At 33.8% G+C, this 18763-nt stretch overlaps 1 protein-coding gene across 1 annotated transcript in view; it reads left to right on the forward strand.

The window, feature by feature from the left end:
* The window catches only part of LOC127729072 (heterogeneous nuclear ribonucleoprotein 87F-like), a 49107-nt gene extending 33004 nt beyond the window's left edge, over positions 1 to 16103 (forward strand). Inside the window, exons 9-10 of the transcript XR_007994488.1 lie at positions 14784 to 14872; positions 15971 to 16103. The gene's annotated coding sequence lies outside the window, so the exon portion shown is untranslated. The remainder of the gene's footprint in view (positions 1 to 14783; positions 14873 to 15970) is intronic.
* The last annotated feature ends 2660 nt before the right edge of the window (positions 16104 to 18763 follow it).

The following is an 18763-nucleotide window of genomic DNA, read 5'->3' on the forward strand; positions in this document are numbered from 1 at the left end:
CTTACCATGCATCTGGCAAACCTAAGTATAAGCCTGGAATCAGAGATATTACCAATTTTCTTTTTGACTTGCACGACCAAAAATCTGTCTTATAAAATTTATGTAAATTATTATGGCTTGTATTGCTTCTTATCTTGAAAATTTTACTGGCCTGGGCTGTAGGGCTTGTGGTTAATCGTAAAGAATGCAATTCTTGAGGCTTAAATGTCCATTTGTAAGCTATCAGAGATAAGACAGAACTTGAAGGCTATCGTCACACTATGTGAGGTAATTAAATCACTGTCATCTTGCATGTATCCTCAAAGGATGCACCATGGTTCTGTCCTGTTGCACAAGAACTAAAAAATCAGCTAAATTGAATTGATTGAGTGTAATTCTACGCTCATACAGCATGAAAAGGCTATATCGAGGCAACTTACTTAAAATAGATGATATAAAATGAAGGTAGAACCACTGCCACATCAAATTGGAGAGTTAGCCTACCATTAACAAGTAAATCTTTACTAAATAGAATCAACTAACATTACTTAAGAAATATCAAGCTTCTTTATAAAAAGTTGAGGTCTGATATATGGTCACTTGAATAAAGACCAGTCCATGTGATCTTTTGTCACCACATACAAACAGTCAGTTGTAAACACTTAAAAACACACCAGGTTTCCAACTAAGGAATATTTCGGCTATCATGATCAGAGCTTCTAGATATTCATCATACATGTATAGGTATTTGTATTGCCTAACTATTGAAAACAGTTGAATCATTCAAACAAAAATGATAAGTCAAAGTTTTGCATTTGTAGTAAAATTTTGTTCTTGCCATATTGAAACAAAATATATAATTTCTTGTAAGGTAATTACCTAGTGTGGTAACTTTAGCTTATCGGCGAAACAGATTGTCACACACTATCTAATTAACTTTGTTAGCCTGTTTATTTAAGTTGTAAGGTATTCTCAAAATGTTTTTACTCTCGGCTAGCGGGGACCCGATCTTACATTTGAGACTGAAAAATGAGTTATCTTTTTGTGACTAAAACATCAAATGTATGGAACTCAAAGGTTTGGTATGACATAATGATTTATGTAATGAGTATATTAATTGTTTCTCTGACAGTCGCTTAGGGCATGGATCCCCCATTTTTTTATGCTAAGTTTTACCCTTGTCCGTCTGTACGTCCATACGTCCTGAAATTGGTTTCCGTTCTCTCACTTAGTTTGCCTCAACCAAATGTTTTGAATCTTGTACACAATGGTTGTCATTTGTTTATGTGTTTTTCGTTCATTTTTTGTACATAAATTAGGCCGTTAGTTTTCTCGTTTGAATTTTTTTACATTGTCATTTCGGGGCCTTTTATAGCTGACTGTGCGGTATGGGCTTTGCTCATTGTTGAAGGCCGTATCGTGACCTATAGTTGTTAATTTCTGTGTCATTTGGTCTCTTGTGGAGAGTTGTCTCATTGGCAATCCTACCACATCTTCTGTTTTATATTTATAACCACAAGTTTGCCTCAACCAAATATTTATCTTATACACAATGCTTATAGCCACAAAACACAGATCCAAGTTTGAATATTGGTGGCGTCACTTGTACTGTTCTAGAGTTTTCCCCTTTACAGATGGAAGCATTGCTGAATTTTTCGTTTCTGTTCTCTAACATCAGTCTGCCTCAACCAAATATTATTAAACTTTTACACAATGCTTATTACCCCAAAACTCAGATCAAGTACGAATATGTGTGACATCACTTTTACTGTTCTTGAGTTATATCCCTTTATAACATTATATGCAAGCGGGGGCATCATCGGAGTCCCATGGACACAATCCCTATTTATTTTAAAAAAAATTCATTTAATGTGTTATTTTTATAAATATTCTGAAATATTTTAACTCATTTTATGTATTCTTGCTCAATCCAATATAATCCTGCTATAACTAGTTTACAACTTGCTGCCCGCTACTATTATTTTCTACTGCACATATAAACAACTGTTATCGTGAAACTATATGGATAAGAGCATGATCACATTAAATTAGGAAAAATGAGTTGAAACATTATAGAATAATTAAAAAAATCTTGGAACATCTAAAAAGAGAAGAAAAATGGAGAATCCATACCACAAGCACAAGTTTGTGACTTTGGCAATACAAGGTAAATAGCATCTCCTAGTTCTTTGGTTTGTCTTCTTAAATTACAAACTCTTCAGCATGTATAATTTCGTTGTGTTAATCTGATAAAGTTATATGTCCACTTATGATGAAAATGGAGATAGCTATATACACTGAACTGCAGTCAAGTTTAGCGTTTGATAATTCATTGATGACATTCTGGCGTATCACAAACAAACAACTTGTAACGTCTCATTTCATTGGCCGAAAGATTCAAATACAACAACAATCGTAGTGCACGTGAATTGACACAGGTGACTGACAATGGAATGTACTATTTTACTACGAACGTAAAAACAAGGATTTGTATAGTTTACAAATCTTTGGTCAAAAGAATTAAATAAATGTTTCAGTGTGAATTTCAAATAGTGGGGTCGAAATATTATACTGCAGCAACACAATTATCTTGTACCGCATTATGAAAAATAGAAGGATAAACTAAAATACATGTGCCGCTTTTATACGGATGAATAATGAACCACTTTTAATTTCTTTCATACTGACGCTAGGTTATTATCCTGACAATGTCGTAGTTACTTATAGTATAAAGGATTTTATAATACTGATCCATTACAATAATTTATGATGGGTTGCACATTCCTCTTTTATTGTTTTCATGCTATGAAACGATCACACAGAACGTCACACAGTTGCGTTTGGTCATTCAGAAATAACGCATCATAAACGGAGCAAATTGTCCCCGAAAGATAGAAACAAAACAACAATAACCGTATCATTTGTGCACGTGAATGATGACGTAGTATGCAATGTACTATCATGGTCACCACGAAATTGAAATGAATTCAGTGAAGGCATGTTGGTGTAAAAAGGATTGAAATGTTACATCGGCGAAGATTTTTTTCTTTTGCATGTGTGGAACTAAAAAATAAATAAATACTTGTGAGAAATATCGTAGTTTATAAGGAACAATATAAATGTACTGTTTTCGATTTTAATTGGATGACAATTTATCTTTTAATTTCATACCGTAAGAATAGAGCTTTGCATAACATTGTTGAACTATCCGCCAAAGTGACGTGTAGTATGCATGCGTATTTAAAATGAAATACAAAATCATACATGTATGATAAACTGATAAACGAAATATTAAGAAATTAAGGATGACTAAATGCATGTACCCGTGAATGAAGGTGAATGTTTGACTTCTTCATCATTAAGAAGGGACTCACCTTTTTATCAATACATATAATGAATAAACACGTTTTTAAAACTGATTGTTTTCTATGTAACTATTTAAAAATTTACAATATATAATTTACGTTCGTTTTTCAACCGAGAATAGCAAAACAGTTAATTATAAATTCATGAAGTATATCGCTGGAGTTTATAAAGTACATTTCTTTCCACTGTGCCATGGTTTGCCATCTCCACTTTTCTCCAAACAAAGCATGACTCAAGCATGGATGGTTACATGTTCTGAATTTACTTTGAATTTCGGGATTTTTTTTTCAAAATCAAGTTAACTGAATCAGAAAAAAATCACACTATCCTTAGTCGAATACCTAAAACTTGCGAAAGAATATGAATAGTGAACATGACAGTTTATAACACAAACCCATTTACTATAAAAATCGAAAATATATCTTTAGCATGTAATTTGGTTATTTTCGTAGTTAAGTACGGTTTCATTTCAAGTACAACGTTAATTCATCGAGTCAATTGAGTAAAAGAAAAGGCAGGATGAGCAATTTGGCAAAAAAAAAAGCAGGATGACGATTTATGTAAAAAAACAGGATAAACTAATAAAAAAAGGCAGGACCGAATAGACTGAAAAATAAAAAGACTGGACATGTTTCATCCAAGTCCCCCCCCCCCATCAAAATAAAATTGTAGCTCCCTTAATTCAGAACCAACTGAGAGGAGACAGTTGAATTAAATATTTCGACGTAAAAACTGTTAAGATTTAAAGTTTAAAATTTTACTATTGAACAAAATTATAAAATTAATGAATTTTACATGCACATGTATAAAAGCTAGAATTGTCATAGAACACAATCATATATATACGTGAATACGACGATGAAAGTTTTGAACAACCTTGACCGGCTACGTGAATACTGATCAGTCCATTCAACTTTATAGTACGCGTGTTCTATTTTCGCCGGTGTGAGGTCGAAGGTTTGAATTGACCAATGAAAACGGTCGTTCCTTTACGAGTTAATCTAATAAAGTTTGTTTGACTGATTATGTCGCACGACCTTTCGCTAAACTTGGCCGCAGTTAAGTGTATTTGATATCCAAGTGCAATGGTCAGTCTCCCTATACAACTATAATACACGATTTCTACACTATACAGGATTTTGTTTGAACTAGACTTCTATCTCTACATCCACCCATTGGATTATAATTGCACGTTAAAAAATCCGGCTCAGCGACAGCGTGTCGGTCTAGTACAAAGGGTTAATATTCATATTGCATTCACATGTTCTCGTCCTAAATATGCATATTAATTTGCCGCTGTACGTTAAGCAGCCATCCATCATCATCATCATCACCATCCCATTGGATTATACTAGCTTATTCAAATATTTTTATAGTGTTGTATCTCCACTATTTTTTCAGGTATTTTTGCTGTAAAATATTTGTCAAAATTATCTTTGTTGTACTAAGCTTTAATTGTTTGCACTTTAAACTTCAAATTCAATTTCCCAACAGTTAGAAAAATGGGAAATACATTATTATAAGATTCACACGACCTCTTGTTATTACACATTCGAAATTTTAAACATCCTTGGGGTAACAGGTGTTGATAGCAATATGGTGGCTTAAAATGGTAAGCTATTTTGGTTTTCCCCACCAGTGAGTAGAACACATGACAGGTGCCCGTTTGACCGAACGCGCATCTGGCGTACATAATTTTAATCCTGGTATCTATAATGATGTTATTTCATTGACTCTGGGAGATATAAAGGAACAGGTTCAGCCGATCAAAATGAAGTTAAGTCCTATGCCCCGCTCCGGTGTAATTAGAGATTACGCTGTAAAACCCATTAAACAATTCGTAGGAGAGTGATTAAGAGAATACTTTGACCGTTTGAAAATGAACATATATTTTGGTGAAAGTCAGATTCCCCGACTGTATTATATTTCATGTACGCATAGTGATCCACTTTTCAAACCTCAATATAGATTAATCAATACATTGGTTTTCATCCTAAATATAATATGAAATACTCTCATTTAGCAAACAACAATAGATTTTTACAGTAAATTCATTCACTATCACAAACTGCATAAACGCTTTCCAAGCTCAGAATCTTAGTGTAAACATATTTATGCCACCGCCGTAGTGAAAATAGTTTACCCTGTATCGTAGGAAAAAAAACCAAGAAGTCCGAACATCTGACAAAAAATCATAAAACCTGACCCGAGTACATCCTGAAGTATTTTTGAAAGACAGTAGCTAGTGTTTTTTTTTTGTAAGGATCATATATCATTTGCTACAGTTCTTTTAGAGAAAAAAGATGAAAGACCTGGATTTGAAATATAAACATGTAACTGCCATTCACTGTCGGTATACCTTTGATAACGTTATGCAATTAATGAGTACAAATTCAAAGGTATAGAAGAAGTCATAAGAAGCATGGATAGGCTGGCTTAAGGTTAAGGTTTTTGTGTTGAGGTAGGTTTATTTTCATTTCTTATATACTATGTCTAATTAAAAAAAAAATAATAAACAAATTTTTAAATTATCCAATGCACCATAGAATGACTACACATAATCTGTCATTGTTTTAAGAGGTTACGAACGTAACCGTCTGTCCATGAAAGATTCAAAGAAGTATGTAATTGCTGCAGATTACTAATTCACCGAAAGCAGTCGTTTTCTCTAAATATCATTCGGCAGTGTACTTAGTAGAATTGCCTACCACAATGAGTGGATATATAATCAAATGAAATTTGTCACTTTTCTATGATTTTGAACAAGAATATATTACCAATCACGATGCTAAGAAGTGCATTTGTGAATTCAGCAGCATGACGGGTGTCACTAGTAGATTAGAATCTGCTAACCCTTCCATTGGCGTAGCTTACGTTGAGGCAACCGAGGCAGTTGCCTCGGTAAAAAAAAAATGAAAAATAAAAAAAAACTTTTCTTTTAAACAATTTTCACAGCAGCGGACTCGCTACTAAACGTTAAGGTACCGACTTGTATCGTCTTTTTACCGTTATTGATTCATACCCTTTGCGAGTTCAAGACTTATGAAAACATTTTCCTCCTCTAATTGGAAATCCCGATCCCTTTGCGATAGTTTTCAGTAATCTCAATATGTCGAAGTCAAAGAAATCGACAATTGAAGCTGACACATCTATATAATCCTACCCCAAGCAAAATCAGTAGAATAGATGATTACCCAACTCACAAGCCTTTTCCAATCGAATCACTTGACCATTCAGGTAAATTATTAATTTTTTGCAAGAATAATTTCTTGTATATGAGGGTCTGGGTGAGGTTTACAGAATACAGAAAAATATCCTGAAATTGATTTAAACTTAAAAGAATAGAGATTTGAATGGTGATAAATATAAAAGAAAGGAAAATCACATTATGGACAAAAAGAATTAAAAACAAATATTTGAGGACGCCCATACCAACCCCCATATATAATTGGTAACGTCTAAAATTGAAATTTCGTTGTGTGTTGAAATTTCCCCCGACGTGTAATACTTCAGCTAGTACATTGAGTTTCATTAAACTTTGATACCAATTGAAATAAAAATTACTTATATTAATCAACATGCACAGAAAATAATTTGCTATTTTGTTCTAAAGTTTATTCTCACCAAGGATTTGTATAGTATAGTGTCTTACTATACAAATCCTTGTTATCACTATTTAAAATTTATAGTTTTTTATACGACCGCAAAAAAATTTTTGTGGTCGTATATTGGTATGACGTTGGCGTCGTCGTCGTCGTCGTCGTCGTCGTCGTCCGGCGTCGTCGTCGTCGTCCAGCCTCGTCGTCCGAATATGCATTAGTTTACGCACTCTAACTTTAGTTAAAGGGAATGGATCTCTGTGAAATTTTACCATAAGGTTCAATACCACAAAAGGAAGGTGGGGATTGATTTTGGGGGTTATGGTACCAACAGTTAAGGAATTAGGGGCCAAAAAGGGGCCAAAAATAAGCATTTTTTTGTTTCCAGACATTAACTGTGGAACAGTGTATGGATCTCTCTGAAATTATACTACAAGTTTCCATACCACAAAGGGATGGTTAGGATTTGCTTTGGGGGGTTATGGCTCAAACCGTTTAAGAATTAGGGGCAAAAAAGGGGGAAAAACAAGGTTGTCCTGGTTAATGGACAAATACTTTAGTACAAAACATAATTTAAAGCAGTGTAAGGGAGATAAATCAAATACATCATTGAAATTATCTCCCTTACACTGCTTTTAAATTATGTATAAAGTAATGGTTAATGAACAATTAAGATAATTTAAAACAGTGTAAGGGAGGTAATCCAAATACAACGTTTTGGTTACTTCCCATTACACTGCTTTAAAATTATGTTTAAAGAAATGCATATTTATAAAGGAAGACCAGTAAAAATATCTGCAAATGTTGCATCTTTTTTTTTTACAAAAAAATCCATATGAAAGATTTGACACTATATTTTAAATTCTATTATAAAATAGATTAAGTTAGCACTATGGTAAATTTAAATGGGTAATTATGGCTGCAAATTCCATTGGAAATTTGAATTGAGATTATGACCATATCTTGAGGGAAAGAATTTTTTGGGGGAAAGAGGGGGGGGGGGGGGGGGGGGGGGGGGGTAAAAAGAAATTGTGGGGGTCAATTTTTTCTCATTTCAGATTTCAGAAATTAAAAAGAATTATTCTTCAAATATTGTTTTTTTTTCAAATTTCAAATATTGAAAAATTTCAAGAAGTAATCTTTAATTGCACAGTATGGCGCATTAGATTTGTAAAATCTTTGACCACATTTATTTATTTGTTATGCCGAATCTAACCGTGTATTTAGAGTTTTAATTATGGGTCCAGTTTTCAAATTGGTCTACATTAAGGTCCAAAGGGTCCAAAATTAAACTTTGTTTGATTTTAACAAAAATTGAATATATGGGGTTCTTTGATATGCTGAATCTAAACATGTATTTAGATTTTTGATTTTTGGCCCAGTTTTCAAGTTTGTCCAAATTGGGGTCCAAAATTAAAATTTGTTTGATTTCAACAAAAATTGAATATATGAGGTTCTTTGATATGCTGAATCTAACCATGTATTTAGAATTTTTTATTTGTGGGCCCCGCTATCAAATTGGTTCATATTGAGGTCAAAAGGGTCCAAAATTAAACTTTGTTTGATTTCATCAAAAATTGAATTATTGGGGTTCTTTGATATGCCAAATCTAACCGTGTATTTAGATTTTTAATTTTGGGTCCCGTTTTTTAAATTGGTCTACATTAAGGTCCAAAGGGTCCAAAATTAAACTTAGTTTGATTTTAACAAAAATTGAATTTTTGGGGTTCTTTGATATGCTGAATCTAAACATGTGTTCAGATTTTTGATTATGGGCTCAGTTTTCAAGTTGGTCCAAGTTGGGGTCCAAAATTAAACTTTGTTTGATTTCAACAAAAATTGAATATATGGGGTTCTTTGATATTCTGAATCTAAACATGTATTTAGATTTTAGATTTTTGGCCCAGTTTTAAAGTTGGTCCAAATTGGGGTCCAAAATTAAACTTTGTTTGATTTCAACAAAAATTGAATATATGGGGTTCTTTGATATGCTGAATCTTACCATGTATTTAGATTTTTTATTTGTGGGCTCGCTATCAAATTGGTTCATATTGAGGTCAAAAGGGTCCAAAATTAAACTTTGTTTGATTTCATCAAAAATTGAATTAATGGGGTTCTTTGATATGCCAAATCTAACTGTGTTTTTAGATTTTTAATTTTGGGTCCCGTTTTTTAAATTGGTCTACATTAAGGTCCAAAGGGTCCAAAATTAAACTTAGTTTGATTTTAACAAAAATTGAATTCTTGGGGTTCTTTTATATGCTGAATCTAAACATGTGTTTAGATTTTTGATTATGGGCCCAGTTTACAAGTTGGTCCAAGTTGGGGTCCAAAATAAAACTTTGTTTGATTTCAACAAAAATTAAATATATGGGGTTCTTTGATATGCCAAATCTAAACATGTATTTAGATTTTAGATTTTTGGCCCAGTTTTAAAGTTGGTCCAAATTGGGGTCCAAAATTAAACTTTGTTTGATTTCAACAGAAATTGAATATATGGGGTTCTTTGATATGCTGAATCTTACCCTGTATTTAGATTTTTTATTTGTGGGCCCGCTATCAAATTGGTTCATATTGAGGTCAAAAGGGTCCAAAATTAAACTTTGTTTGATTTCATCAAAAATTGAATTATTGGGGTTCTTTGATATGCCAAATCTAACTGTGTTTTTAGATTTTTAATTTTGGGTCCCGTTTTTTAAATTGGTCTACATTAAGGTCCAAAGGGTCCAAAATTAAACTTAGTTTGATTTTAACAAAAATTGAATTCTTGGGGTACTTTTATATGCTGAATCTAAACATGTGTTTAAATTTTTGATTATGGGACCAGTTTTCAAGTTTGTCCAAGTTGGGGTCCAAAATTTAACTTTGTTTGATTTCAACAAAAATTGAATATATGGGGTTCTTTGATATGCTGAATCTAACCATGTATTTTGATTTTGGACATTGGACCATTATAGGTAAATTAAAAAAATTGAAGTTCTTAGACCACATTCTTTCTGTGTCAGAAACCTATGCTGTGTCAAATATTTAATCACAATCCAAATTCAGAGCTGTATCAAGCTTGAATGTTGTGTCCATACTTGCCCCAACTGTTCAGGGTTCGACCTCTGCGGTCGTATCAAGCTGCGCCCAGCGAAGCATTTTATTTCACTAGCAGGGAATTTTAAATAATTGAAGGAGTCATTAATTCCAGCGACATAAACAATATATATCAGTTTCTATATAAAATTTCCAACCAAATACTGTTTTCATTTATTATGAAGACTTCAGAAAAAACGTAAATTTTTCCGTTAGTACTTCACCGGCTGTGATTTTCACAATGGGAAAAAGTTCAAAACCGTATAAGAATTTGAAGACCATCCAAAAAATATCAGGACAAAACACAACCAATAAAAGTGCCGTGGTGCATTTCACATGTAGCATGTGTTTATTTCCTAGTTAAGAAATGCTGCAAGCGTGATGTCTGGTAATGTTTCTGGCATTAAAACCCGCTTACAGCAAATCCAATCAAGAGCATATATCTGCATTGCAAAGCGCACATTTTGAATCTTGTTGTTAAGTCCACTATTCTGTAAGTCAGTTGATATGGTTTCTTTGAGGACTCTCAGATGTATTGCTGACTTGCTGTGCATGTCATTAAAATAAACCCCATACCCATTTCCTTTTATTCGTAAAGAATTTAAAATCTAGGACGTTCACTGGAACTGTTATCGTTTTTATTTTTAATAGATTCTTTTTTTTCAAATTGCATAACTTCAACAGCTTATTGGGGGCTGCGCCCCCCCCCCCCCCCGACCCCCTGCCTCAGTTATAACAGAAGGCAAGCTACACCACTGCCTTCCTCACCAGCTAAGTGTACCCCAAATTTTTATGAGGTTCGTTTTGCTCAATCTTTCGGTTTCAGTGGCGGATCTAGAACTTTTCATGTCTCAATTTGTCGACCCTCATTGATATATTCGTTGTCATTTCAGACTCATTCGTAGCCTTTTGTTGATTTGGAACCCCTCACTTCCCTTGTTGGTTGAAACATTTCAACCAAACATTTGGATAAAAATTGCTTGTTTGTCTTTCTTAACTCGTGTCGGTCGTATTGCAAATTTCATTGAATAGCCCGGCGTATATCTTGTTTACAACAAGAAATCCGTGACGTTATACTAACTAAACATACAACAAACGAGAATGTCCATGTCAATTTTTTACAGACAAGTCCCACATCAAATATATTATTACATAGCTTTGGATCCATCCAATCATTTTATAATAGACAATTAATGGGGAGAATACGGCATAAAATATGTCCAACCCTTACACATAACTAAAAAATATACATGCCTTACGTCAGGAACCGTTAAAAAAGTGCATTTTACACTTATTTTATGTTTTTTAGCCAAAAAAAGGTAAAAAAAAAAAATTTCATACTTAGCCCCTCCTTTCCAAAATCCTGGATCCGCCCCTGCCTAGAAAAATCCAATTGCACGAGTTTACTTTCTATTTATATCTATATTTATGTTTATATCATCGAAGGTTTCCGGAGGTCAACTCGATAGTTAATTAGATGGCGTCAAGACTAAAATACACACGAAACAAAGCTACATATTATCGAGCCCATGCCCTGTAAATTGTTTATTTTAGACTTTTTATACGACCGCAAAAATTAAAAATTTTTTGGTCGTATATTGGTATGACGTTGGCGTCGTCGTCGTCGTCCCGCGTCGTCGTCGTCCGGCGTCGTCGTCGTCGTCGTCGTCCGAAGACACATTGGTTTTCACACTTTAACCTTAGTTAAAGTGAATGGATCTCTATGAAATTTTACCATAAGGTTCAATACCACAAAAGGAAGGTTGGGATTGATTTTGGGGGTTATGGTACCAACAGTTAAGGAATTAGGGGCCAAAAAGGGGACAAAAATAAGCATTTTTGTAACTTCCAGACATAACTTGTGTATAAGTGTATGGATCTCTCTGACATTGTACCACAAGGTTCCATATCACAAATGGAATGCTGGGATTGATTTTGGGGGTAATTGCCTCCAAATTTTAGGAATTAGGGGCCAAAAAAGGGGCAAAAAACAAGCGTTTTTCTAGTTTCATGATAATAACTTGTGTGTAAGTGTATGGATCTTTCTGAAATTGTACTACAAGGTTCCATATCACAAAGGGAAAGCTGGAATTGAGTTTGGGGGTAATTGCCTAAAACGTTTAGGAATAAGGGGCCAAAAAGGGGCCAAAAACAAGCATTTTTCTAGTTTCCAGACAATAACTTGTGTTCAAGTGTATGGATCTCTCTGAAATTGTACTGCAAGGTACCATACCACAAATGGAAGGCTGGGATTGAGTTTGGGAGTGATGAATCATAAGGGGGTTCAAAAAATTTGGGGGGGAGGGATTTTTTTTTCTTTAAAAGTTTCCATTTTAAATTGGTTATTTCTGATTTATATATAAAAGCAAATAATAATATGGTTTGAATAGGTAAATTAAAATTTTTTAAGTTCTTAGACCACATTCATTCTGTGGCAGAAACCTATGCTGTGTCAAATATTTAATCACAATCCAAATTCAGTGCTGTATCAAGCTTGAATGTTGTGTCCATACTTGCCCCAACTGTTCAGGGTTCGACCTCTGCGGTCGTATCAAGCTGCGCCCAGCGGAGCATTTTATTATAATTTGGATAAATGTTTTACATGGGTTATAAATCAAAAATGAGAATATGAGTTCATAATATGAGGGAAAAAATAACGTAACAAATATACAGTTTCAAAACTCAACTTTTTATTATTTTCCCTCTTCTTATTAGGGACAAGTGACAGAGAGGACCGGAAACTCCACCTATCATCCACAGTCGCAGTCATATGCAATAAATCATCGTGTTAAACTTTTAAAAACACTGAAACCATTTGTCATTTAAAAACCTTTTAGGATGACATAGATACTATACTAAACTAATTTTAATATAGTATCCATGTCATCCTAATAGGTTTGAAATCTGACGCTTTATAAAACTTTGAATGGGATTGTAATAAGCTGTGTTTTCAAAATTACCGGCTTAGTTGTTGGTAACACTTCACTCTGTAGAAAGACGACTTTGGTGTCTGCTAATTTTAAACTTATAGTTATAGAGTCTGAACTAAAAGTCTTTATTGTCAAATGAGGTGCTAAGGACATTTTTAACTCAGCTGCTAGGAAAGGCCCTTGTGGAATTTTCTCCTCCATTTGCATCTGTCTATTGACCCTCCTCGGTCAGTTATTCGATGGGGTTATACTTAAGACAGTTTGAACCAAGCTTTGCAACACTATTGTCTCTGATTTTAAATTGTAAATGTAAATTCGATGTTCCAAAACATTAAAAAAAAAATCGAACATTTAAGACGATATAAAAAGTTCTGTAAAAATCTTAGTTATAAAACTTTATGAAAAAGATACCTTGGCTACGCCTTTTTTTCTAGCTCACCTGGCACAAAGGGCCAAGTGAGCTTTTTTCATCACTTCGTCCGTCGTCGTCGTCCGTCGAACTTTTACAAAAATCTTCTCGCCTATAACTGCTGGGCCAAATTTAACCAAAATCGGCCACAATCATCATTGGGGTATCTAGTTAACAAATACTGTCCGATGACACCGCCTGCAAACCAAGGTGGCCGACATGGCTAAAAATAGAACATAGGGGTAAATTGCAAGTTTTGTCTATTGTTTGGAAAACCGTTATGAATAGAGAAAATCTGACAGGGGCAGAAATATTCAGAATGTTGAGCTTTACCAATCGTCCTTATACGTCAAAACTGTCAGACGACTTCTTGTAGGAGTTATTGCCCTTAAATAACAAATTTTACCTTTTTTTTCATTTTTGCTTATTATCTTGAAAACTATAATAGATAGAAACTTTAAATTGCAAAAATGATCAGCAAGACAAGTTCTACAAATAAGTATATGGTCGAAATCGTCAGTCGACTCCTTATTAGAGTTATTGCACTTTGATGACGTTTTTTACCATTTTTTTGCGTTTTTGCCTTGTATCTTAAAAATTATAATAGATAGAAACTTAAAAAAGCAAAAATGATCAACAGGACTAAGATCTACACTTAAGAAAATATGGAGGAAATTGTCCGACGACTCCTTATTGGAGTTATTGCCCTTTAATGACGATTTTCACCATTTATTTTTGCGCTTTGCCTTATATGATACAAATTGTAATCGATAAATAGACACTTTAAATCACAAAAATGATCAGTTAGTCAAGCTCTACTAACAATTCAAATTTTGACGATATAGTTAGTAGACTGTCACTCTTTATAGGAGTGATTGCCCTTAAATGAGGATTTCTTTTACCCTCTTGTGTTTTGAGCAAAAAACTAAAGAAGATAGAGAGAAACTAAACAGACTAGATGATCAGCAATGCAAGATCAACAAAACAGATTTTTGTCATGAACTCTTTTCTCGTCTATTTGCACATAGACCAATGTGAGCGACACAGGCTCTAGAGCCTCTAGTTAAAGTTCAAAATTCGGAACCGACATTTTGCTACCCAAGTTTGGTGAATTATACGCTTCTGATCCCCTTTGTACTTAAACACGATCAAACAAAGCACCACCAATATTGAAATTAGCAATACACAAATCTGTAAAATCCTGCAAATGAACTTATTTTACCTTTTTGTAATTGATACACTTATGATCGCTTCTGACATTTATGGGTGATAAATCCAACTGCCATCAAAAATGACTCCATCCTATACTATATTTTCTTTCGACAGATGTAAACCTACCTAGAAATATACGGTCTACATTACTAATAGTAGAAATTTTAATCTGACAGTATTTTATCATGAATATTCTTGTATACATTGTAGGATGAACTGAACATAGTCTAAAGCAGACATTCCAGCGTACTCACGTCTGTAGATAGAAAAGAATTAAGTTCTATTGCATACCAAAACCGGTAAATATAAATTTAATAGTCACATAATTGAATAGTTGAGAATGGTAAAACTTCTTTTCAGGTGTTTTCTTATTCGTTAGTTGGATTTACTCGTTCCGGTTAAAATATTCGTTAATATTGATGTTCTCATCTTCGTGTCAAAGAGGAATGCAGTTTTTGTAAGTCTATAAATTATAAACATGTTCTATGAAATGTGTAAACTAACAGGTAAAACTGCCTTTCATGCAACGTTTGAGTGGCATCAATTAAATTCCCGGTTTGCATGCAAGTTTAAAATATCCCATATTGAGTTGGTTCCTATCGTAAAATACTCAATACGCCTTTGGAATTTACAAATATTAACTTGTCAAGTTCTGGACGGTTACTGTCAGCCATGTCACTTATAAGTTGTACAGTGCTAATCTGTTAGTACACAGTATAATCAATCTTATTGAAATACAGATCCGATGTCCACGCTTCGCGTACAAGCAAAGTTTGGACACAGCATCTGTATTTTTAACAGATTGCACATGTGTATAGGAGCGAAGATTCAAACCTGAATCCATAACCTGTATTTCATGTATGGACTTTTGTGTTGAGATTCAGATTTTAAGCAATTACAAGCCTTACATGGAACAATATTTTGTTATGATATATGAATTCGTAGTAGGAGTAAAGGTCGATGGAAACATTTGGCAATCTAGAACTACAATTGACTTTATTTTATTAAACAAAAAGGAACCCAACACACAACCTGATAAATGAAGAAAACATAGACTTAAAAAAAAAGAACAAATGATTATACATGTGTTATAAGGAGCAACACAACGGGTGCCACATGATCTGCTTACCCTTCCGGAGCTCCTGAGATCACCCCCAGTTTTTGGTAGGGTTCGTGTTGCTTGGTCTTTAATTTTCTATGTTGTGTTTTGTGTACAGTTGTTTGTCTGTTGGTCTTTTTCTTTTTTAGCCATAGCGTTGTCTGCTTATTTTCGACTTATGAGTTTGAATGTCCCTTTGGCATCTTTCGCCCCTCTTTTATAATCCATTATAATGACATTTATAAAATCAAATATTAATACATGTTTTATATTTTATTGTTAATGACCTCTTTTGCAGGTTCTGTAGAGAAGTAAAGGAACTGAAACAGGCTGAATACAGTTGCACGAAAGATGAACTTTTAACTACAATTTAAACCGTAGGACTGAAAATTGGGAAAACAATAAACGAATAAAACATAATTTTAATATAATTAGTTTCATACATATGCCAGGTGCCAAAAAAATTGATCACAACTTTTGCGCTCACCTTCCCAGGGACATATCCAGGATTTTAGGTTGGGGAAAGGGGGGGGGGGGGGGCGTGAGGTAAAATTATCGAAATATTCTTGGAGGGGGAGGGCGCACGGCCGCCACGCTCCCGCCTGAATCCGCCCCTGACTTAGATTTGTACCTTGTGTTTGTTGTCTTTTTGGTCAGGGTATTCTTGTGTGCTAGGTACCGATTTGTGATTCAAGCTTTTTTGGTCAGGGTATTTTTGTGTGCTTGGTATCCAATCATGTCCAAGATGTACCCAGATGTCGATATCGTCGGTATCTGCAATGTCGTCACGATATCGAATCGATATCGATGTTTGCTTTAAACATCCATGACACACCAAGACATACCAAGATGTCGATATCGTCATGATATCGAATCGATATCGATATGTCGGAGGCAGGGCAACAGTTGCTTTTATAAAGACTGATATGTCGGATGTTACAATGGACATTGCGATGGAGTTTACATAAAACTTAACTTATTTGAAGTAAAACTTGAGGAGTATAGGGACGTTAAGGAAAAAATATTTTGTGCCCTTCAAAGAAACAGAAAACAGTTTAAAATGATAGTTTAGAGGGGTAAAGATCTTATAACAAACATTATCATTTGTATATTGGATTTGTATTTATATTTTAATCACTATATACCAAATAGTATGTTCAAAATATATGAATCCTAGACACGAAATAAACCTATTTGGTTGAAAAACAGAAAATGTAAATATGTTACTAAATAGAATATTTATTCCATTAGGAAAAAAATGTTTTAGAAAAGAAATAATACAAGTATTACTTTCTCTTACAATGTTTATTGAAAAAAATTAAAGGACAGTTCTTTTAATTATAATAGAGATTACAACAGAAAAGAGCCATTAACCTGAGAAACACCAATTATTAGTTGTAATGGCTTTGAACTAGCTTTCAGTAACTGCTACTACTTTCAGTTCTTTTGTGTTTTATTAAGGTGTTTATATGCTTGGTATTGATTTGATGAGTTAGCCCTTTTTAATTGATCGTATATGTCCTACTGTAACACCACTGACCTCCCCCCACCCTTTTAGAGGGAAAAAAGAGGGGGTCGGCACCTGCAAACATCATTTACCCCCCTCCTTTCCGCATTCTGTGTGTGCCTGTACCTAGTCAGGAGCCTGTAATTTAGTGATTGTGGTTTGTTAATGTTTTTGTTTTAAACATAAATTAGGCCGTTTGTTTTCACGTTCGAATTGTTTTACATTTTTTATTTCAGGGCTTTTATAGTCTACTATGCGGTATAGGTTTTGGGTACGGTGACCTATAATTGTTAACTTCTATGTCATTTGGTCTCAGGTAGAGTTGTTGATATAATAACTGAAAACGACGAATATACCAAAACATGTAAAAAGGTAAACTGGTAAAACATTTGTTAAATTTTTCATGTTTTTAACTGATGATATGTGCATCTTAGACATATACGTGGAGATTGAATGTAGAAGGAAATTTTAGCCTAAATATCAATAATATCTTTATGAGTATACTGTTAATTTTCGTCGTCAACTTCTTAAGCGGAATGTTTTATTACTTTTAAACCATTGCTATCACAGTGAATAAGCACTAGATGTTTCAGCTTTCAAGTGATATTGACTGATTAAATTTGAGGTTGTAGAATTTGTGCCTTTAACGTACATATAAGTAAGCGAGCTAAGAGCAACTATAATGTTACATATGTATTTATTGACGAGACTCTTGCAAAAAAAAAATGGATACAAATGAAACAAATTAAGATATTGGAACGTTTTAGATAAATAAAAAGAACAAATTAAGAAGGAATTTTCACAATGCTGATTTTGCCAGATGAACTAGGCAAAATCTAAACTTGCATAAAATGTTTGCAAAGTAAGCATATTAAGAGGAAAAAATTATGACGAGAAATTTTTAGCATAAACATATGAATTAAGCGAAACAAAAATTCGGACACTTGTTTGAAATGAATACAAAGTTATGAATCAAAACAACACATTACAAGGGAAAATTTAAATGTCGATATCGAATCGATATCGACTCTAGTTTAAGATTAATACAAAGTAAAGAATGGATGCTACACATTACAAGGACAATTTAAATGTGGATATCGAATCGATATCGACGATATCGACAACATAATCAAAGGCAAAATTCGACACTTGTTTAAAATGTATTTAAAGTACAGAATTAATGCTTCACATTACGAGGGAAAATTTAAATGTCGATATCGACACTAGTTTTAGATGCATACAACCTATAAGATTCAAAGCAACAAATGACGAGGGAAATTGGAATGTCGATATCGAGTCGATATCGTTGATATCAACACTTACAGATGAACCAAGACAACTTACTGTTATTCATGAAGTAGATAAATGGAAATTTATAGTAGTTACCTGAACATCGATATCGCCGATATCCACACATACAGATGAACCAGGACAACTGATGAATGGGGTATATAGTGATTATGTTATCGATATCGTTACTATACATCGTGTCTTGGACATACCTGATGAGTCAAGCTTTTCGGCCAGGGTATTTTTGTGTGCTTGGTACCGATCTGATGAGTCAAGCTTTTCGGTCAGGGTATT

The sequence above is a fragment of the Mytilus californianus genome, unplaced genomic scaffold (assembly GCF_021869535.1).
Source record: "Mytilus californianus isolate M0D057914Y unplaced genomic scaffold, xbMytCali1.0.p SCAF_2, whole genome shotgun sequence".
In the NCBI taxonomy this organism is placed as follows: domain Eukaryota; kingdom Metazoa; phylum Mollusca; class Bivalvia; order Mytilida; family Mytilidae; genus Mytilus; species Mytilus californianus.